At 42.9% G+C, this 22,944-nt stretch overlaps 1 long non-coding RNA gene across 6 annotated transcripts; it reads right to left on the bottom strand.

Moving 5' to 3' along the window:
- Nucleotides 1–8,516: 8,516 nt before the first annotated feature.
- Nucleotides 8,517–12,365, bottom strand: LOC124668406. Of its 6 annotated transcripts, none has more exons than XR_006991681.1 (5): nucleotides 11,653–11,921; nucleotides 11,137–11,189; nucleotides 10,788–11,048; nucleotides 9,782–9,946; nucleotides 8,517–9,589 (listed from the first exon to the last, which is right to left on the bottom strand). It is a non-coding gene; the product is annotated as an uncharacterized LOC124668406 (long non-coding RNA). The 6 variants fall into 6 exon arrangements; XR_006991683.1 differs by having other exon boundaries at nucleotides 9,853–9,946; XR_006991682.1 differs by lacking the exon at nucleotides 9,782–9,946 and having other exon boundaries at nucleotides 8,517–8,803; nucleotides 9,371–9,589.
- Between the last annotated feature and the right edge of the window lie 10,579 nt (nucleotides 12,366–22,944).

Raw genomic sequence — 22,944 nt, 5'->3', positions numbered from 1 at the left:
TGATTAGTTTCATAATCATGAACATTGGATGTTATTAATAACAAGGTTATATCATTATATGAATGATGTAATGGACACACCCAATTAAGCGTAGCATAAGATCTCGTCATTAAGTTATTTGCTATAAGCTTTCGATACATAGTTACCTAGTCCTTATGACCATGAGATCATGTAAATCACTTATACCTGGAAAGGTACTTTGATTACACCAAACACCACTCGCGTAAATGGGTGGCTATAAAGGTGGGATTAAGTATCCGGAAAGTATGAGTTGAGGCATATGGATCAATAGTGGGATTTGTCCATCCCGATGACGTGATAGATATACTCGGGCCCTCTCGGTGGAATGTCGTCTAATGTCTTGCAAGCATATGAATGAGTTCATAAGAGACCACATACCACGGTATCGAGTAAAAGAGTACTTGTCAGAGACGAGGTTGAACAAGGTATAGAGTGATACCGAAGATCAAACCTCGGACAAGTAAAATATCGCGAGACAAAGGGAATTGGTAATGTATGTGAATGGTTCATTCGATCACTAAAGTCATCGTTGAATATGTGGGAGCCATTATGGATCTCCGGATCCCGCTATTGGTTATTGGTCGGAGTGAGTACTCAACCATGTCCGCATAGTTCTCGAACCGTAGGGTGACACACTTAAAGTTGGATGTTGAAATGGTAGTTCTTGAATATGGAATGAAGTTGGAATATTTGTTCGGAGTCCCGGATGTGATCCCGGACATCACGAGGAGTCCCGGAATGGTCCGGAGAATAAGATTCATATATAAGATGTCATTTTATGTGAATAAAATGTCGCGGAAGGTTCTATGGAAGGTTCTAGAAGGTTCTAGAAAAGTCCGGAAGAAACCACCAAGGAAGGTGGAGTCCACAAGGGACTCCACCCCCCATGGCCGGCCAACCCTAGTGGGGGAGGAGTCCCAAGTGGACTCCCCCTTAGGGGCCGGCCACCCCCACATGGGAGGTGGGAATCCCACCTTTGGGTGGGAGTCCTAGTTGGGCTAGGATTGCCCCCTCCTATGGAAGGATTTGGTTCGGGTCTTATTCGAAGACTTGGACACCACCTCTTGGGGTTCCACCTATATAATGAGGGACAAGGGGAGGGGGCCGGCCACCTCAAACACCACCAAGGTGGCCGCACCCCTATAGTGGCCGGTGCCCCCTCTCCCCAAACCCTAGCCGCCTCGCTCCTCCACTTCCCGCACGCTTAGCGAAGCTCCGCCGGACTTCTCCACCACCACCGACACCACGCCGTCGTGCCGTCGGATTCAATAGGAGCTACTACTTCCGCTGCCCGCCGGAACGGGGAGGTGGACGTCGTCTTCATCAACAACCGAACGTGTGACCGAGTACGGAGGTGCTGCCCGTTCGTGGCGCCGGAACCGATCGTGATCAAGATCTTCTACGCGCTTTTGCAAGCGGCAAGTGAACGTCTACCGCAGCAACAAGAGCCTCATCTTGTAGGCTTTGGAATCTCTTCAAGGGTGAGACTCGATACCCCCTCGTTGCTACCGTCTTCTAGATTGCATCTTGGCTTGGATTGCGTGTTCGCGGTAGGAAAATTTTTGTTTTCTATGCTACGTTATCCAACACAAAGAGCAACTTAAGATGGTTTGACACCTATACAGACATTAAAAAACCAAAACATACCAATGTTAGACCAAAGTCCTCATACAAAACAATGGTTTATGAAGAACAAAAACTGCACAACAATGGTTTACTGACATGCACATAAACACATATGCTCAGTGGTTTGAAGAAAAAAAAATCAGGAAATGAAGAAAATAAGAAGAATTTGTTGAATGAAAGAACAAGGACATTCTGTAGAATTCAGAAAATAACTTAAAAAGGACATGAATGATATAATCATTTATTTGTCAAGTGCAAACATAAAATCCTGTTCACTTACCTCATATTTCCCCTTTGTCTGCCTTTTTCTTTTTCTACTTACTGATTCATCCATCTAAAAAAAACAATAATAGCACAGAGTAGAAATTTAATTACCTAGAACTGCAAATTGCAAAAATATAAAAAGATGGACAGTTTAGCATGTGAAGAAAACATGTGGTAAACACCTACACTTGCAGAACCTACTGTTCAATCGAAAAACTAACCTTGAAGCAGAGATTCGAGATGAATTATGCTGCAGAACAGAGTCGAAGAAAAACACTAGGTTGCAGATCTGGGTAAAAAGAAAAAGTTACAGTTCCTTAGTATGGAATGGATTAGAAGTACGAGGTTCTGATCAAAAGCAAAGGGGGTGGCGGGGGGGGGGGGGGGGGGGGGGGAACCTGGGACTAACGAAGAATGTTGTCGCCACGGATGAAATCATCGAATACTTTGGAAAAACTTGAAGAAAAAGAGATTGGGAAAGGAGAGGGATCTGCAGGAATTGCGCGGCAGAGAAGATCGGTGGAGAAGAAGAGATAAGGGAATATGACTAGTGCCACATTTGGACATGGTCGAGTAGTTTCTTTATGTGTCTTGCATGTGTGCCCCACCATGGGCATATCTGGCATTAAATTAACATAAATGACTTGTCCGAACTAAAAGGAAAAAAGAAATACGCACAGAAAAAAAATATAGAGGATATTGGGGGAGGGTTCGACAATGGATCATGCGGCGGCAAAGTCGGCGGAAGCGCCGCCCGATCCTCCCCTCTGATCAAAACCTCCCCCAAAATCAAAGAATATACCAGTAGTCGGAGGTGCAGCTCGTGATAAGAACATCCAACATGATATTCAAGTGCTGCAACAACCTCCGAAAATTGGATCTCGCTCAGCAAAGGTAAATTCAAAAAATCAAAGTACATCCCCCTTGGAAGAGATAACCATCGCCACTGATTCTCTTGGAAATTAACGTCTTGCTTGTTTGTCATTTTGTGAAATTCCCTGAAAATTTAATGGTTTCTTCTTTGTTATTATGTGAAGTTATTCTGTAAAGTTATTACCCCTGATATGCAAATTGCAAAAATCTGGATCAGGTTCCGAAGAAACCTCAAACTAAACCAAGAAAATCCTCTAGTGGCGCACAGGAGAAACAAATCATTCTCTCAAACTTGAAGAAGGTAAAAGATGAAGAAACCATGCATGTACAAATCGTTAAAAAAAAGAGATACAGCTACTTATTTTCTTCATATCCAGGTTGTAAATGAAGGAATACAACTGAGAGATAACATACTTTCTTCCAAGGATAACAAGGTAATGAGGTGGAACAGAAAAAAGGTGACAAACAGATGAATTGGGCTTCATAATTGGTTTATCTGACAAATTTAACACAATATGTAGGATGTACAGAAAGAGACGCAGGAAAAAGTTCAATCCAAAAATGATGACCTTCTAGATCAGTTTGATCAGTTTGTTGTCCATGCCGAGATGGAAAAAAGGACGAAGGTAAAATTAACGAAGTTCTATTTTTCTGGAATTGTAATTCCATGAGAAACATGTACAAAAAACTTATTAATAAATGTTTTACCTGCTGTAGGTTGCCTTAGAATTGCAGTCTCCACATGTTCTTAAGGATACATGCAATCAGATTGTGCCTTTCGAAGATGGAAAATTATTGGGGCCAAATATTGACCAGGTATGCTGGATGAATTAGTTCATTCATTGGTTACAAAATACATAGATAAAATGCATTTTATGAAAAAAATTGAAACGGATGCTTATTTGTTGTACAGAGTATTGTTCTTGAAGGAGATAAATTTCTGCATGAAGTTGTTCCTTTAGCGACAAAAGATCCAGAGAAGGAGCAAAATGCAGAGGTATTAACTTGCTTACAAAAGTATTAGAATAAAATTATTACAAGGAAAAAATAAAAGAGTTACTAATATGACTACTAAATGTCTCAGACTGGAAAATTTGCTATTAATGACACAACTATAATGAAAGCACCAGAAGTAGTACTGAAATTCCTATCTCGTGACGAAGAAGATAAAAGCATCGAAGAGGTAACTTGAAAAAAATAGATAAGAAATCTTCTTGCAGGATGAAAGTTCACTCCCTCAAACAAATTCCAGAATTAACTACTTATTTTTTCCACAAGACGAAAGTGATGATGATGATGCTTCTAACCAATTGGCCAAAATACTCCCGGATGGTGAAAGCGACGAAGACATATCAAAATTTGAAGACTCTTCAAACACATTCATTCCCACTGGAGAAGAACTTAGTGAAGAGAGGCCACCAGAAATTGGAATGCTCTTTTATACATTGGAAGCGACCAAGCGGTTTCTCAATATTTATGGCTACTTGCATGGATACGGTGTGGTCAACGGTCGGAACTACAAGAACAAGAAGATCACTTTCCAGTGCTACTTAGCAAGGAAAACTCGTGCTCCCAATCTTACACAGCGGAAAAGAAAAAGGTCAGTAGTTCAAAGAACACAGTGCCCCATGAATGTTACAATACAATTGAAGAATGGACAGTGGAGATTCATATCAGTCAATCTTGAACACAACCATGACTGTCTGAACACACCATCTTTGCATAAGTTCTTTTCAAACCACCAAAACATGTCAGAGGAAGATAAGAACTTGTCCATGATATTTCAAGACAGCAGGGTTCCTCCGCGAAGGATTATGAGCATATTCCGTCGCTTGAAAGGAAGCAGGAAAGTTCTTTCCTTCAACAAGAAGAAAATACAGAACCTAAAACGGAAGGAGAAGAGAGATAAGAACACTGATATTGCTAATGCACTCAAGTTTGTTGAGAAGCTACAGGCAAAAAACCAAGGAATTGTGATGAAGATGGATACTGATGAAGACAACACAGTCCAAAGCATTCTGTGGACCGATGCTCGCTCCAAAATGGATTATTCTCTGTATGGCGATTTCCTTTCATTTGATACCACCTTCTCCACAAACAAATATAACATGCCATTTGCCCCATTCATTGGCATCAACGGCCAAGGGCGAACAATTGTTTTCGCATGGGCTCTACTAAAAGATCAAACAACAGAAACCTTCAAATGGGCTCTGGAAACATTTTTGGACGTCATGGACGGAAAGAAACCATCGATTATTATGACTGATCAGGACAAGGCAATTAAATCTACGATAGATGATGTTCTGTTTTCAATATGGCACAATTTTTTTATGGCATATCATGAACAATTGTTCAGACAAAATGGGAGGTTTCATGGCTGCTAGGGAAGGGATGGAAGATGAGATGAGGAAGATAATCATGGACTCCCTTACAAAAAAAGAATTTGAAAGCAAGTGGAATGCCATGATTGAGAAGTACGATGCAGCCAGTAGCAAACATTTGCCCTTAATGTGGAAATGCAGATCACAGTGGGTACCTGTGTACTTCCGAAATGTTTTATGCCCTTTCATCCGTACAACAGGTCGCAGCGAAGGGATGAATTCCATCTTCAAGGATTACGTGAAGCACAAGGACACACTAGAAACATTCCTTGTCCAGTACGAGTTGTTTCAAGAAACAATCATTGAAGCGGAAAATGATGACAGATTTGTATCGATTGGTCTTGAGCCAATATATTGGGGCCACAACCTTGTCGAAAAACATACTGGAAAGATCTACACTAGGGGAATTTTCTTCAAGTTCCAAGACGAAATGCACAATTCAACTGCCTTCGGGGTTGAAGTAATAGAAGAAAACAAAATTTATAACCTGAAGAAGAATTTCAGCTACAAAGAGCAAGAATTCTATCAGCAGTCTTTCCGTGTAGAAGTTGACAGAACAAAAGAGTGGTTTGATTGCATCTGCGGGAAGTTTGAACGAGATGGCATGTCATGTTTTACGACTCTTCACACAGTTTGACATAAATCAAATCCCAGATCATTACATCAACAAGCGATGGACCAAAGAATATAGAGAAACTGAATTACTCAAACACAAGAAAAGAATGATTGATGAAGGGGCTGGTAGTGAAAGCTCACATCTATCAATGAGGTATGCAATTGTAATGAACAAGGTGTCAGACTTGTGCGCAGAAGTATGCAAAGATGCCGACAACAGCAAAGAGTTCTTGGAGGAGATTCAAAAACTTCAAGAGAAATACACATTGAAGCATAAAACACAACCTGCACAAGGAGCTCCGCCTCATCAGGAACCACTGAAAGATCTGCCAATAAGAAGCAACAAATCAGTAGACAAAGGTGAAAGACTGAAAAGGCAATCAGAAAATAACACAAACAAGAAGAAAGCAAAAAAAAATGCTGACGATAAAAGTGATCTTCCTTGATTGATGATTTTGGCTATATGTAATCATTCTGTGAGGTTATACACATTAATCTATGAGGTGCAACAAAGCATATTCTGTGTGTTGGTATACATTAGTTTATGATTGTGATTCCTATGTATGTCCAGACTATTATATATGGGATTCCTATGTATGTCCAGACTATTATTATGAACTTTATTTATGTCTAGAGTACTATATATGTGGAATGTGAGATCATCAATAAATGATAGATTGAAAATTAGTTGTAAAAAAGCATATTATGAGAGATAAAACAACGATTAATTTATTCATCGAACATAATGCAAAAAAGGCCTTCCCTTGATATCAAACATAATGCATAAAGATGATCCATAAAACAACCATATAGTTTTCGTAAAAAATATATTTCTTGACCCTGCTAAAATTTGTAAGAAAAGAAGATTGTTTACGATGAAACAACAAGGAAAATTCATATTACTCTATCCCATTTAAATTAATTACATATGCATTGTAATACCGACAATCTGGCCCATTTGATTAGCTCATAGCCGAGAATAATCCCACCCATTTTCTTGATGATTTCCCCTTTTTCGGGACGCTTGATGATTTCTTTGGTCGGCTTCATGATACTCTGCAATTTTTCAACGTATATAAACATGTGAAAGTAGATGTAACCAAGCAGGGTGGGACTAAACCTGAGTCTACAATCGAGCCCAGTCAGCCTGGAGTTGTTGAGAAGCTCGATAGCCTCCCAAGGAAGCTACGCCCAGTACGTTATTTGTTTACATAATCAGCTAGCCTAAAACGTGAATCCCAGCCTAGAACGTGCGAGAGAACCAGAATAAAGACCGGGCCAACTTTTTATTTCGTCGCGTCCGCGGCCCAACTTTGCGACGGATCGGAACGAGAAAACGTTTGCCTGCGAGTTAGTGAACCGGTAAGGGTAACAACAGTATTATGTAAACTAGTTGAATGCCCGTGCGTTGCCACGGTTCTTCAAATTAATTTTGCATGTAAAATATGTGGTGGCGTGGATGAGCTGCAAATGAAGAAACTTTTTTTAATAAAAATGATAGAAAAAGGAATTATGTTTTGGAACCAAGCAAAACTGGATTGTTGTGCCAACATTTTTACGGCAACACCATTCTGCCGATGAGGACATCATTATCGTTTGGGTTATTCAAACTACCAAAGCATCCTATTAATATTCTTCATCACTACAATATGAAAGTTACATAGTTTTATGTTTATAGAATTCGATGTTTACTATTGGTTCCTAAGTGAACTAACTATAAGAAAAATGCAACACACGGATTTTTATGGATTATCTATTTTTTCTTATTGTTCTCTCTTTATTATTATTTGGGACATTTGGCGAAATGATTGAGAACTTTGATGTTTTTTTTATAGTTTCTTAGATAAATCTTGGATTTAAATTCTCTTATTCTTTTATTATCCTTACTTTGATGTACGTGAGCCGACAAAACGTCTTCCATGACCGTAAATTAAACTTTACTGAATACAGTGACTGAACTGCTTTATACAGACAAGTTCCATGATGTACCATGCATTTTACTCTAAGAATAACATCGACAAATGAAAATTATAGGTAGAAAGACGGAACCGACCAATGATGTATTTATTGTGAACACACCTTCATGATACCTCCATATTTGGTTCCTGACTCTCCTCTGGTTTTATATTTGTTTCTGCTCAAAGGTCATGATTTTGTAATATAATACTAAAACCCATAGCGGGCTATTCTGAACAAAGCCAGAGAAAAAGAAAATGTTAGTGAATGATGATTGTGTGTTCAGTGTCAGGTAAATAAAATATAACTGAAGATTGCACACATAATATCTAATAGGTGATGGGCAAGTTTTTAAGGGAATAAAGATAGCCAAGAACGATGCATATGCCAATATAGTACTCTAGTGAGTAATCTTGTTTTCCTGCAGATTTCAAATATGATCCAAACAGAAAATATAGCTGAATGGAACAACTGGATGGCGCAAATATTCAATGGCATATAAGCGACCAATCCAGAATAATTAAACATTGTTGTGTGCACCTGATAACATGCTACTTAAGCATTGGATTGAAGATCTACTAGTAACTGGGGCGCCCCTTGGGGCGCCTCCTCGCCGGAGCTGGGCATCCAAATCATATAACTCCATGTTTCTTTACATGTATGCTTGCAATCCGATGTGATTCAAATAATGGATGTGACATAATAATGTAACAAAATCAACATCACTCCATCCAAGCAGAAACACAACATGAATTTTGAATGAACAAAAACCATAAGGCAAGAAAAAAAGCAGTGAAATTAACCCTCAAAGAATAAAGCTAAACAGACCTGCTAGAGCTGCTAAAATCCAATACTACAAAATTTAGACAAGAGTCATCCATCATCTCCAGGTCAAGTTTACTCCATGGTTTGGTACAATGGAAATACAAAATGCTGTCATTGTACTGAACTGTAAGATACAAATAAAAGAGGGGAAACTATAATTTTTCATTTATTCTCCCTATGAAGCCATCCACAAGAATTGTGATTGGGTTACTCGTCAGCTTCTTAGAAGGTTGGATCCATTTCTGAAACAGTTCAAATATCAAACAAAAGCAGTTATTATAGTGAGCCACAGGGTACTACTGTTTTGCTAATAAATCTTCTGAAGCTCGTGAGTTCAAACAAAAGCGGTTATTATAGTGAGCCAGAGGGTGCTATTGTTTTGCTAATAAATCTTTGGACGCGTAAAGACTTGTGAGCGGTCTCAACACTCTTATCTGACCAACCTTGCAAAGTTGCAATTCAGAGTTCATGCATCAATAACAGTTCAGATATGAGTTTAAAACACAGAAGCATGCATCAGATATAAATACATCAGGTTCAGCAACAGGGCTTTGATTACAATGATGGATAGCTTCACAGCTTAATCATGAACTTAGTTCATTCATCAGTAAAAGTTTAGAGTTCATATATCAGTTCAGATATGAGTTTAAAACACAGAAGCATGCATCAGATATAAATACATCAGGTTCAGCAACAGGGCTTTGATAACAATGATGGATAGCTTCACAGCTTAATCATGAACTTGTCCAGCATTTTTTGAAACAGATGTTAGAAAGATTAAAAAGGTTGCGAATATGTAGGCACATTACAAGAGTTGGTCGTCCCCAGGTTATGGAACAATGTTCCATTGTGTGGTCACGTCCACTGATTTGGGATCTTAGTTCATTCAGCCTGACTTCCACCAATACACCCCCTTCTTTGGTTTCATCATGGGACAGATTCACCTATATGTTGGAGGATAAACCAAGCCCGTTCAAGTTCTTAAGAGCCTATTTCCCTGCCCCAATGTTGATATAGCCTGGTCGAAGCTGTAATACATCAACAGAGATAAAGTCAAATACTGATGTCCTTTGCACGTCATAGCAAGAAAAAAAATTCAAGTCAGTAGACAGAAGCATAGTATATCAAGAGGGAGGTAGTGTGTCCAAATTTCAAGCACCACACATTTATGCCAGAAACAAAAGGGAAAATTTGATTTGGTGACAGGACACAGGTCAGACCATGTGTCCATATGTTTCTTCTCATAAGCATAGTATAATAGTTGAGTGGCCATCAATCGTCCAAAACTTACAAGAACAGAGCATATGCAAGTTCATATTTTTTTCCACTGACGTCAGCGATTGTACCATTAGTGTGCTCATTTCTCCAACAATCATGTATACATCCTATGAACAATAAAATAAGGTTATCAAGCAGCTTGAGATGAGTGAACCTACGTGCTTTGGCCTATAATCATGTATCTATTTGTGAATTTTCCATCTTAACGAAAATACGTGAAAATGTTTCTGAATATTCAATCTCTAAAAAGGTAAAATGGAAACTAATGGCTCGAAAAATGCTACAACCACTTAGCTATCACGACACTGAAACATATACTACAACTGAATCTCTAATCATGACATACTTACCTGGGTTTAGATTCCAAAATCTCAATCTTAAATTTGAGAAGCTATTAACAATTTTCAGTTAAATAATAAAGAGAGCCTGAACAATCTGACGTAGATGTTTCCTCACTTCCATTATGGTTATCCACAGACCTACGTGACTCGAGGATCTGGTTCTTATTAGTTATTACTTATTAGAACTTTATATTCCCTTCATCTCTCTCATTTTCAGAACCAGACGCTTTGCTTAAGTCTAGCGGACGATCTTTTCATGAAAACATATTCGCTCTCCACCGATTAGGAAGTGATTCAGGAGGTAAAGACTCATACTTGCAGAACAAGATGAGGTATTTTCATGTCCTGAGTATGAGGTTGATAAAAGGGACATCAAAGCTGGAAATGGTATTGCCTGGAATAGAATTAATCAGAACAGCTGAACAGAACAAAGTAAAATATGCACTATGAACACTTCTTGCTGGTGTAAAGCATAGTTCAGTTGTTCTCTCCAACTACATTTGGTTAATTACAAACAAGTCTACTTGGTAAAGTTTGAATGCCCAAAGCGTGCATATCAGCAATGGTAAATCGCATAAGCAAAAATATAAAACTGAAAGGCACTTACAAGATGCAACTTGGATTGGATGGTTAAATGTTTGGCAAGCCCCACAAGTGCTTAAATTCCACAAAATAAATCAAGATCTTCATTCAGGCAAATTTCCATAACCTTCTCAGCACCATGTATAACTAATGCAACTGAATCCCCGTCTACTGAAAAATGTAATATCCAGATGTGACCTTCTTTAGGTAGCGGACAGTGAGAAGATATTTCGTTATTACACACGCCTGCTAATCTCCCATTCACTTCAGATCAGTCATGTTTGTCCTGCATATATCATATATGCAAAGATATCAATAGATGATGAGTAGGTCATAATTATTAAGATCCGAACATATTTGGATAGCATGTATACCTTAAACCATTCACGATGCTAGCGACCTGTTTGAGGATACAAATCATTACTTGCTGAAAGTTGAAGATCAGAATGCATATAAGCAACTGAAATAACGATATTCATTTAAAGAAAAAAGGTCAGAACAATTGGTTTGACAAGAAAGAATTAAAAGGAACATGCATCATCTACTAAAAGCATTCAGGTCACCAAATGGTATTGTAGAGACTTTTATAGATTCCCAAAGTATTAAAAAAATGGCAGGTATTTGACGTCATCCACTCATGGTCACAACGAAGCAGTCTCAAAAGAAACAAATTCAGTCGTAATCTATCAGACAAATTCATGATGCTTAGATCTAGTCTGAGGCTTCGTGGCAAGTAGAGGCATATCCCTGAAAGGTTAATGTCCAGCGTGGGCACCGGCAGAAAACAAGCATGGACCCAACAAGCAGCACGCAACAAACAAGAGCCTAGCGCAGCAGCCAGCAAGAAGCACATGAGAAGGAGAGTACGCAGGGATTGGGAACGAAAGTACCTTGCTGGGGACATGTAGCAACCGGAGGGGTGATCCAAGTATACACACATGAACCATTGTCTTCTTTGCATACATCTCCATACAAATCACTAAATCCTTGGAATAGTTTCAACCTAAGCAGTGCACAAGTGAAGAGTTAAATTCCATTTCGGAAGATGAACCATTGTTTTCCTAACTTCGTCTAGTTTCTCAATTTATCCAACATCAATAACAAAATATGCAGAGAAAATGCATCTCAATCAGTTAGCATATGCCATCTACGAAAATAAAACGAAAGGCTAATTAACCTTTTACACCAGTGACGTCCGCCAGGCGCGAGCTGGGGAGGAATTGCTCCGAGCCGCAGCGACCTTGGCACGATGGGGCAGGACGGAGGAGGAGGCAGGCGCGGGTAGCCGCGCGGGAGGATGCATTCGATCCGCACCTAGGCACGTCACAGGTCGACCATGATGCCGCCATCTTTACCTCCTTCCTGAAGCCCACTGCAACTTCATCGGCTCCATCTTGCAGGCCAATGGCTCCCCACTGCATGATGAGTAGGTCGCTCTGTCCCTTCCCGGCCCTGGCTTCACCCCGATTCGAATAGGGTCGCCGCACCTCCTTCTAGCGTCATCCTCCTTGCAGAGCGGGGCAGCGGTGGTCGAACTGGCGGAGAGCGCGAGCGGAGGTCCTACGAGGGGAAGGGAAGCGTGAGAGGAGGCGGAGGCGGCGGGCGGAGGTGACGGAGCGAGGCAAACTGAGATGAGAGTATGACGGCTAGGGTTTTCGTCGGTCTGTTTTGTCTCACAGTGTAACAAACCAAGGGACGAGATCGACGAGGAGCTCTTTCCCGGATCCGACGGTGCGGGATGGTTTTCTCCTCGCCCAATCGCAATTCGCAAGCCGTGCTTCTGGCCAGCGCCTAGCCCTCCCTCCACAAGTGTGTATCGTGGATAGCCTGAGAAGCCTCCCTACCCACACGCACTTGCTTGTTCTCAATTAGGCGTGCGACTTGGGAAAGGTATCAGATCGTATGACACTTCATACTTCAGTATTGTCTTGATGGATCTGGTAGCCTGTGATCTTGTGGTTCCTGCACCAGGTTCTTTGGATCTGCCTTTAAACAATCAGCGAGGGAGCGAGCTCTAGGTGACCATGTTCATCTATACCACTTCAAGGTGCAGTTCAGGTACAAGCTCGTATTTTGGTTGATTTGTTTGATGGGAGATGGGAAGCGAGGCCGACAAGCTCATTAAATCATCATGGAGAGGCAGGTTGCCCCTGTGCTACATACTCATTCCGACAACATTATCCCTCTATAAGCCACTGTCAATGCAGCGCCGAGCCGCATGGCCAGCCATCGCCATTGCTCCTGCCAAAGATCATGCCCTGGAGGCCGAGCTGCCTTTTCCTTCGAGTCTCCACGTGATCATTCATACGTTTCCAACGTATCTATAATTTCTGATGTTCCATGCTAGTTTTATGACAATACCTATATGTTTTGCACACACTTTATAATAATTTTATGCATTTTTCGGAACTAACCTATTAACAAGATGCCGAAGTGCCAGTTCCTGTTTTCTGCTGTTTTTGGTTCCAAAAAGGCTGTTCGGGAAATATTCTCGGAATTCGACGAAACAAAAGCCAACCATCTTATTTCACCGAGACGGACCAGAACACCGAAGGGGAGACGGAGAGGAGGCCCAGGGCCCCCAGACTACAGGGCGGCGCAGCCTAGAGGGGGGCGCGCCAGCCTATGGTGTGGGTCCCCGAGGCACCCCCTTGCGCCGCCTCTTCGCCTATAAAATCCCTCGTGATGAGGACATCCCTACTACACCACTACCTCCGTCATTGATAAATGAAGATGAACCTGCTGTGAAGCTCAAGTCCAATGAAGTTCGGATTGGACCAATTACAAGGGCTCGTGTGAAGCTACTTAAACAACAAGTGAACTTGTTTCTAAACGGTACTTTGATTGATGAGAACTTTATACCTGCCTAAGTCCTATTACTTATGTATCATCGGGTATCAAGAGGAGACGAGCGTCGCACGAGGAGTAGAGGAGCAGCTGGACATGAAGACGGACGTCAAGATGGACGTGAAGCCGGACATGGAGCCGGACATGAAGATATCTCATGGTCGCGCGAGGGAGGAGCGGGAGGCATGCGCGAGAGGAGAAGACGATGTCCAGGCCGGTCCAAGCACCCGGTTAGACCGGCCTCCGGACCGGCCGGCCGGTCCCCGGCCCGGTTGACCGGCCGCCAGCCGGATGGGATGCATCGTACGGGCAAAACCGGAAAGTTGCGAAGTTTCCCGTTGCCGCCGGTTGACCGGACGCTAGACCGGCCGATCCGGTCCCCGACCCGGTTGACCGGATTCCGGACCGGATTCGTCCGAGTCCTGTCTCGACCGGATCTATTCCGGGTCGGTTATTTTTGTATCTTTTCGACCGAAGTCGTCCCGACGCCTATATAAGTGCCCAGGACGCCTCCCTAGCTGTTTTAGACCACGTTTAAGATAAACCCTAGTTCTTAGTTGTTTGCTCTAGCAAAACTATTGAATCCCTACACCATATTGCTTGATATTGTGTAGATCTTGAAAAAGTCTTGTGTGATCTGCTATTCCATTGGGAATTAGACGGTTGCAACTTACCGCTTCGTGGTCGGCGGCTACGTGCGCAAGTGTGTGGAGTTGCGAATATCTTGCAGGGTTGAGAGCTCTTGCGTTGGCGAGGGACCAATCGAGAGATCTCGTTGCGTCATACAAGTTATCCTTCACTTCATCGTCGTGTTTCTCCGCTGCCATCACCCCGTGATCATCATCACCACCGTTGCTTACTGAGAAGATCGGGTCACCCCTTATCATCTTGGTATCAGATTTCTAGTTTTCCTCGGTAAGCCATCCACAATCCACCCCATAGTTGAGTTGTGAGTGTTTCCTATCCGAAAAAGCCATAAAAAGTTAGGGTTAGGGTTTGCCATAGCCTTAGATTGCACTAATTTCAAGTTTTAGTTGCTTTTCGTAGTTGTTTTTGCGTATCTTTTCTTTCCATCTAGTATTTTAGGGTTTGAGTTTATTCTATCATCTTGTGTTACTTTATCGTCTAGTGTCAGTTTTTGTTACTCCGAGTCCACATAGCGTACAGTGTGCTTGTTCCCAACCATAGACACAGCCTTTCGATATAAAGTGACTAGGAACTTCCCCAGAAGAGACTTATGGATGCGAGGAGCATCTCTGAATACCTCCAATAATTCGGGAAGAGTTTTTGGAACCTCGTTTCGCGGAAACAGATTCCTATAGACAAGGGTTAATGTCGACGTGCAAAAGCTGAGAAAATCGCGCACCTGGCAAGCACGATCTTGGAACCTAACAATTTGTTGGGTTCGTTCGAGAGTGCCCAGAACAAACACCCATGATTAAGGGAGAGATTAACAAGAAGATTTGTTCTCTCATTCACTCTCTGATCTTCGGCAGCAGAATCAAGAACTGAGCCTGTTAAAAGCGACAGGGCAAGAAATTGGAAGAAAGGCACAGCAAGATAAAGAAGAGACATCAAAAGAAAGCAAAAACATACCTAGCATATCTGTGCTAGCTTCCAGCATTAGCTCAAGCATACTATTTTCTCGGGTTGTGGCTCCCTTTGCTTCCAGTACAGCAGCATCCCTAGCAGCCACAGCTTCTTCGGCTTGATGAAGAGCAAGTTTTTCTCCTTCAGAGGCTTTTCGAGATTGTTCCATCATGGCCAAAGTTTGTTTCTTCATAGACTGAAGTTGTTGTCGAAGTTCTTGCAAATCTTCCGACAAATGTCCGCTTGATGAACTCTCGAGGAGATTATGGTCGACTAGTATTTTCTTCGAGAAGGAAGATGCAGGTGAAGCAGCGGCGGAACAAGGAGGAGTCGAGTAGTTATCAAATATTAACTGGAAAAGAAAGGCCCAGGATCAATGAAAAGCACGAAGGGAAATTTCATTACTTGCTAGAAAATTTACATGGGTATTACAAAAGAAAGTTCTCCAGGAGGACTAAGTGAGTAATTGTCGCCAAAGCTAAAATGGCGACAAGAGCAAAAGAAATAGAAAAAGAAACAAGGAGGCATGCAACTAGACCTCCGGCCTCGAGGAGCTAGGAGTCGAAGTTGGCTTGATCCCGAGATACGCCAAGATTTTCTTCGTATTGGGCTTGGCCGCCTTAATCGTTGACTTCCATCTCGACTGTTCTATCCGATCGGTGTCGCCAACCTTCATCCAGGTCGAGAGTCCGTTGGCTGTCAGCAACCGTAGCAACAAGTATTTTCAACAGCCACCTTCATATTTTCATGGCGCATCTTCGATCCAAGATCTTCCGATGAATTGAAAAGCTTGGCAAGGTCAAGGAAAGTCGAAGGTTCCTCTTTCTTCGGGAAGAAGTAGGGGAACAACGCCGACAAACCCGCATTAGCATTGGCCACGCCTTCACGAATTTCGCGTCCATGGAGCTCCAAAAGAGAAAGTGCGTCAAGGAGAGGGTCATTGACGGGATTCTCCAGATCAAAATCTTGGTCTGGTTTGGGCTGCCACATGAGACAAAACATTAGTTGAAAACAAAGATACGAGAAGTACAATAAAATAGAAGAAATTGAGGATATTACTCGGCGTACGTCGACTTTGCGACTTCAAACGCTTGATGATCCCTTGCTCACGTGCAGCTTGTGCAGATTTTTGCTCGTGTAAGGCGGATTCAAGCATCTTTGAGCCTTTGCTGCAATTCCTCGACACTAGCGGCCTTTGCTTTGGCATCATCAGCTTCAGCTCTAGCTTCGCTAGCGGCAAGCTCAGCTTTCTTGCGAGCCGCCTCACTTTGCTCAAGTTTTCGAGCAAGTGTCTCGGCACGTTCGTTAGCCTCTCGCTAGTTTTTCCGTTGAGATGTGGAAAAGAGAGAGAAGAAAGATCAAAAATAGCGACAAGCAGCAGGAGTAAAAAACCAAGGAAAAACAGCAAGTATAAAAGTCGTTACCTTCGGCTCGCTTGGCATACTCACGGTACCCAATAAATTGGGACCCGATGCGGATAAGATCCTTGATCATAGGTCGTCAAAGAAGAAGAAAAGAAGGGGAAAACTTCAGCATTACAAAAAGTAAGGGTCCACAAAAGCAAAATAGAAGAAATATAGACATCGATAAACTTACATCATCCAAGAGCTGCGACGAAGAGCTGCTCAATTGAGGAGGAGGCTCAACGATCATTCCAACCCTTGCCCTTTTTGGCGAAGGGACAAGGGGGCTTGAAGGAAGAGTAGATGTATCAACATTCTGTTGAGGAGGCGACGATTCTTCTCCTTCAACAGGCTTTTCTGAAATAACTAAAGTGTGTGACGTGCTCGTCCGAGGAGCTACGTCACGAGTTGGTACTTCTTCCTCGTCATCACTGTGAATAAGGAGCAATAGCATAAAAAGCAAGACAAGGAAAAACTTCGATTACAGAAATAAAGAGGAAGCCGAGGAACTTACGAGCTGACGAGGGATGCAACATAAGGATCATAAGTTGCCTTCGGAGGAGAAGGAACAACTTCTTCGGCTTTGGAAGTGCCGGAATCTTCGACATCGTTCCTCTTCCTTTTCCTTTGTGGGGAAACAGCGGGAGGAGGAGATTGGATCGACGTGGTGTCCTCGGAAGATCCCGCGGACTTTCGAGAATCCACGGGATCATTCACAAAGGACGGAGCTTCTTGATTGTCGTCAGTAACAATGCCCATTTCTTCGACTTCTCCATCCTCAGGAAGAGGAGGAAGGGAAGTCATAGTAGGGTGATTCTACAAGAAAATAGTGACAAAGGGAAAAATAGAGAGATATCAATGCAATGAGATGCAGGGAAAATTCACAACAAGATAAAATTCGAGAAGACAAAATACCTCGGGGAGAGGATTGGTGGAGTTGTAGGGTGCCACGCGACAAGAGGAAGGAATAGGATCCTTCTTACTCAGCGAGGTAATTCTTCGAATAAGCTTCTCCAAGTCCTTCACGTAAAGATCATTGGAGAGCCTATTGGCGTCATTGGCACCGGAGTACGTCCAAAGGGGATTTTTGCGAGCTCGAAGAGGCTGCACTCTAATCCTAAGAAAATAGGCGATGATTTGGACACCGGATAATTCTTTGCCTCGAGTATTTTGAAGTTGATGAATACGAGACATAAGAGCTTCTGTCGCCTTTTTCTCTTCTTCGGAAGCTTCGGCGTCCCAGGAGTAGCGGCGTTGAATCTTTGTGTTTCCGTCGAAAGGAACTATGTTGTGTTCCACGGAATTGGCGCTTTCTTCGTGTATATAGAGCCACCTTTTGCGCCATCCTTGGACAGAGTCGGGAAATTTGACGTCGAAATAATCGACATCGGTTCGGACACAGATAACTACGCCACCTATGTTGTAGGTGGCGTTGTGAGCGCCATTGCGGCGAAGGCAGAAAATACGCTTCCAAAGAGCCCAATTGGGAGCGACTCCAAGAAAGCATTCGCAAAGCGTGATAAAAATAGAAATGTGAAGGATGGAATTGGGGGTCAGCTGGTGCAGCTGAATCCCATAGACAAAGAGAAGACCGCGGAGGAAATCATGGATTGGGGTAGAGAGGCCGCGGATGAGATGATCAACGAAACTAACCCGATACTCCATTGGAGGCTTGGGGTAGCTTTCTTCGCCGGGAAAGCGGATGGCATCTTCCTTCTTCATCGAGTCGAGCCTCTTCAAGCATGTTGACATCTTGGTTGGAGATTTTGGATCTCTCCCACTCAAGATCTTCGGCGGCCATCTTGGACTCCGGAGTGCTCGTGGCGAGTCAAACGCGCACGCGGTGGCATCAATGGCAATGGGTAGAGCAATGTATGCGAGTGCGGGAAATCAGCGAGAGTTGGGCGCAGGGGAAGATTTGCGAAGAGGAACAGGTGAGCGGCGCAAGCGAGGGGATGAACGGAGGTTGAAGACAGGTTTATATAAGAATTGGGTGAAGCGGTGTGCCGTTGGATGAGGAAATCGTGTGGTGAGAATAGATCTTCTAGATACAAGGGCAAAAAAGTATTTTTACCGGGATAGGCGTTACCGTACGTGCGCCGTAAAAAGCGGAGGACGTGTGTCCCCCACTTGCACGACGTGTCAACGTGGTGGGAACGATGGACCCACAAAGCAGAAAAATCTCGACCATTGATAGAGTTGAAGAAAATTTGACAAGGGAAAATATGTCGACAAGAAAAATAAAAGAAGAATGGCGACAGGATAAGTTATTTGAATATTTCGAGAGCCTTTGGACAGAAACAAGTTTTTGCCCAAATGCTCGGGGGCTACTTTGACAAAAAGTAAAATTTCGAGTATGACAATATAGAAAATGTTGAGCCTACGATCAAGCACAAGTTCTTGGCTGTAGCCTCGGGGGCTACTCCCATCGGGAGCGCTGTTCGCGCACCCGAGAGATAAAAAAAAGAGAGAGAGAAGAAGAAGAAGAGAAAAGAGTTCATATTGAGAAGTAATGACAATATAGTGACAAGATGGACTAAAATGTTGAGCCTACAACCAAGCACAAGTTCTTGGCTGTAGCCTCGGAGCTACTCCCATCGGGAACGCCGTTCGCGTGCCCGATGAAATTAACAAAGGAAAAATAGAACGAACAAGAGAGTATATTTCGAGTTATAATTAACTCTACATATACTCCCATCGGGAGAGCAATATAAGTCATATTTGACTCGATAAAATGTGCCATTCCAACAGCCGGAAAAGCACTCGACAATATATTCTCGAACGCCAAAGTTGCGATCAATTTCTGAATGCCGCAAATTTGCGAAGGTAAGACCCCGCATCCATTCTCGCTGGGCGTGGCATCGCCAAAGACTCGCGCTCTGCTACTTTTATCCGTATCAACGAGATACGAAGAAAAATCCTAACGGACGCGTTAGGTACTCGATAAATTTGACCGGGACTCGACGGAATGGTAAGACCTTAAGCGGCACCCGTCGAAGTTTACACCAGTATCCCGAGATCATGTCCAGGGACGTGATTTTGAAGTAGGTTTTTGCGGATTGCCACTAGAGCGGTTAACTAGTACCCGATCCGTCGATGAACTAGCCCCAACTACCAATATCCCCGTACAATATAGAATTTTATGAGAAGAAGTATAAAAGTTAGAGCTTTCGAGTAAAAATAAACAATGGAGATTTTCCCTGACTCTATGATTCAAGCAAAATCTCGGGGGCTACTGACATAGGCATCCCAAATGGGCCCGCCGAATATAGTACCCGGGGTTTATTGAAGGCCCACTACCCGAAGAATAAGAAGATTCGGAAGCCCAAGATGTGTTAAAGGAAAAGATAGAGTTGTAATAGGAAGTGTTATTTGTAATCCGGCGGGATGAGTTAGAAACCGTCCCGGACTCGTAACTTGTACAAAACGAAACCCTCGGCTCCACCTCTTATATAAAGGGGGAGTCGAGGGACGAAGAGATCATCGAATCATTGTCTGCAAACCCTAGTTTTCATATTCGTCGAGTACTTTTCGACTGAAACCTTCGAGATCTACTTGCCCTCTACTTCTAACTAAACCCTAGCCTACAATCCATAGGCATTGATAAGTTAATCCCTTGTCAATTGGCGCCGTCACAGGCTGCTCGTTAGGTTATCGGTGCTTTGCATTTTTCTGTTGGCCGTGTTATCAAGGAGTTGTGTCAGAAAATCAAAAAAAAATTTGAAAAGAAGCACAAAGAGCTACATAGCTGCGTGTGTTATACAAAAAGAAAAATACAAAAAGAAAAGTGTAGTGCTAGTTGAATCAAGTGAAGGCCTAAGTTTACTTTACTGCACCTGTAGTTGAGCAATCTTGTGCCTGTCTTGTTGAGCTTTGCTAGCGTCTCTCTTGTGCATTGCAACCCTCCCCACATATAGTTGCATTGCCCCATTATATCGCCTTGTGTGAATATCATTGGTTGTCTACGGTCAGCGCTAGAGCTTGTTATTGGTGCCAATAGGTAGCCTACCTACAGCCCCACATATACCCTGCTTTGTCGTGTGATTTGTTCTTATACCCTTGATATTCGCTTCGCTACATCCGTGCACTAGTTGTGAATGCAAGTGGTAAGCAACACTAACTTACTTTGGAACGGTAAGATCTCCTTTTCTTATCAGTTTTGAGTGAGTTGTGAGAGTACCACCACATATTTTTTATTTAGTGCACTAATCTACTAACGATGTCTGCTAGTGATCATAAACTTGTTAACCAGGAAAACAAGAGTGCTGCCGATATCATCACATGGAGGGAGTATGAGGCTCTTCGTCATGAGATGTGACGTGAATTCCGCGCTCAGGACGATGTGCTTAATGGGAAGGTTGAAGAGATCTCCCAAAAGCTGGATGCTACTCATGTGACCGTCACTACAATGCAAGATCAAATGACGGATGTACAACGCAGTCTTGCTGATTTGCGTTTAGTCGTTGAGAATTTGACTGCGCAACAACAACAAGAAGATGACGAAGATCCTGAGCTTCAAGATGACGCACACAATGCTCGTGATGCGCCACGTGGTAATCGTCCTCGCGGTTGGGTTCCACTTGGCCGCAATGGTCGTGGACAAGATGAGGAAGATGGTTTGGGTAAGCCCAAGTTTTCTATACCCAAGTTTGAAGGAGGAGCTGATGTTGAAGAATACCTCACTTGGGAGATCAAGATTGAGAAGTTGTGGAGCCTACATCCACATTATACTGAAGATCGGAAGATTAAATTTGCTTCTTCCGAATTTGATGGTTACGCTTTGCGTTGGTGGGATGCTTTTGTTCGTAACCGAGACGAGGATGGTGAGCAACCTATACGCACATGGTGTGCCTTGAAGGAGGCGATGACTTCTCGCTTTGTGCCTACAAATTACTTGTGGAATATATATGATAAGCTGACTCTATTGAGACAAGGTGTGAAGACTGTGGATGAATACTACATGGAGATGGAGATGCTTATGCAGCGTGGCCGTGTCCGTGAGTCTCTTGAGATGACAATGCAGCGTTTCCTTAACGGTTTGAAGTATGATATCAAAGGCATTGTTCGTCACTACAGCTACACCAATATGAATCAATTGTTACATCATGCAAGAGAAGCTGAATCACAGTTGGCTGACGAAGCAAAGATCAAAGGTCGAGCTACAGGAGCTGGGCGTTTCACACCCCGCGCGCTACCATCGGCGCCGGCGCCTTCGACGCGCTCCGCACCTTACTCTACTCCGCCTAGTAAGCCGGTCTCCAATGTGTCTAACACAAAGAAGTCCGAATCTGCTGCAAGTACGAGTGGCTCTAATGTGTCTACTGCGCGTAACCGTGATATGGTTTGTCATACATGTGGTGGCAAGGGTCACTTCAAGAGAGATTGTCCTAACCGCAAAGTCATGATTATCAATGAGGACAATGAATACGAGACTGGAGATGATGTGGATCCTAATGCTCCAGAAGATGATGACTATGACACTGATGGTGAAGATGCATATCCGTCTGATGCTCACACCATTGTTGTGTCGCAGCGTGCTCTTAATGTGTTGCCTAGTGCATCTACTCAGCGCTGCAATTTGTTCCAAACAAAGGCTTTAGTTGGTCCTGACAAGGCTTGCAAGGTCATTATTGAAGGCGGGAGTTGCCGCAATTTAGCAAGCAAGGAGTTGTGTACCAAGCTGAAGTTGAAGTATCTACCGCACCCGCATCCATACTATATTCGGTGGTTGAGCGACAATGGTGAGATGAAGGTAAACCACATGGTGCGTGTTGAGTTTGCTATTGGACCGTATAAGGATTGCATTGATTTTGATGTCGTTCCTATGACGGTGTGTCACCTACTATTGGGACGGCCTTGGCTCTATGACCGTTCTGTGCAACACAATGGTCGTGCTAATACATATAACTTGGAGTTCAAGGGCAAGAAAATTAATTTACAGCCTATGACACCACAACAAATTGTCAATGAGTCTCGTCAGAAAGTTGAAGTCAACTTGGAGGATGCTTCATTAGATAGGCGAGAGAATTGTAATGTTGTGAGTGATATAACGAAAAGTGAGAGAGTGAATTCCTTAGTCTCATTAGCCACCAAAGAAGACATGAGAGAATTTAGTGAGGATCCTACAGACCATGCCTCTTGTGCTCTTGTACGAGGGTACGGTTTTGGTTTCTAACGACATGACCCCTCTTCCTCTTGGTGTTTCTAATGTTTTGCAGGAATTTGGCGACGTGTTTCCGGACGAGGTATCCGCAGGACTTCCACCATTGCGAGGTATTGAGCATCAAATCGACTTGATTCCCGGAGCTTCGCTACCCAATCGGGCACCATATAGAACGAATC

Source organism: Lolium rigidum, chromosome 6, assembly GCF_022539505.1.
Source record: "Lolium rigidum isolate FL_2022 chromosome 6, APGP_CSIRO_Lrig_0.1, whole genome shotgun sequence".
NCBI classification, from domain to species: Eukaryota; Viridiplantae; Streptophyta; class Magnoliopsida; order Poales; family Poaceae; genus Lolium; species Lolium rigidum.
The sequence above is the reverse complement of the archived record's forward strand: the minus strand, read 5'-3'. Positions and strand labels throughout refer to the sequence as shown.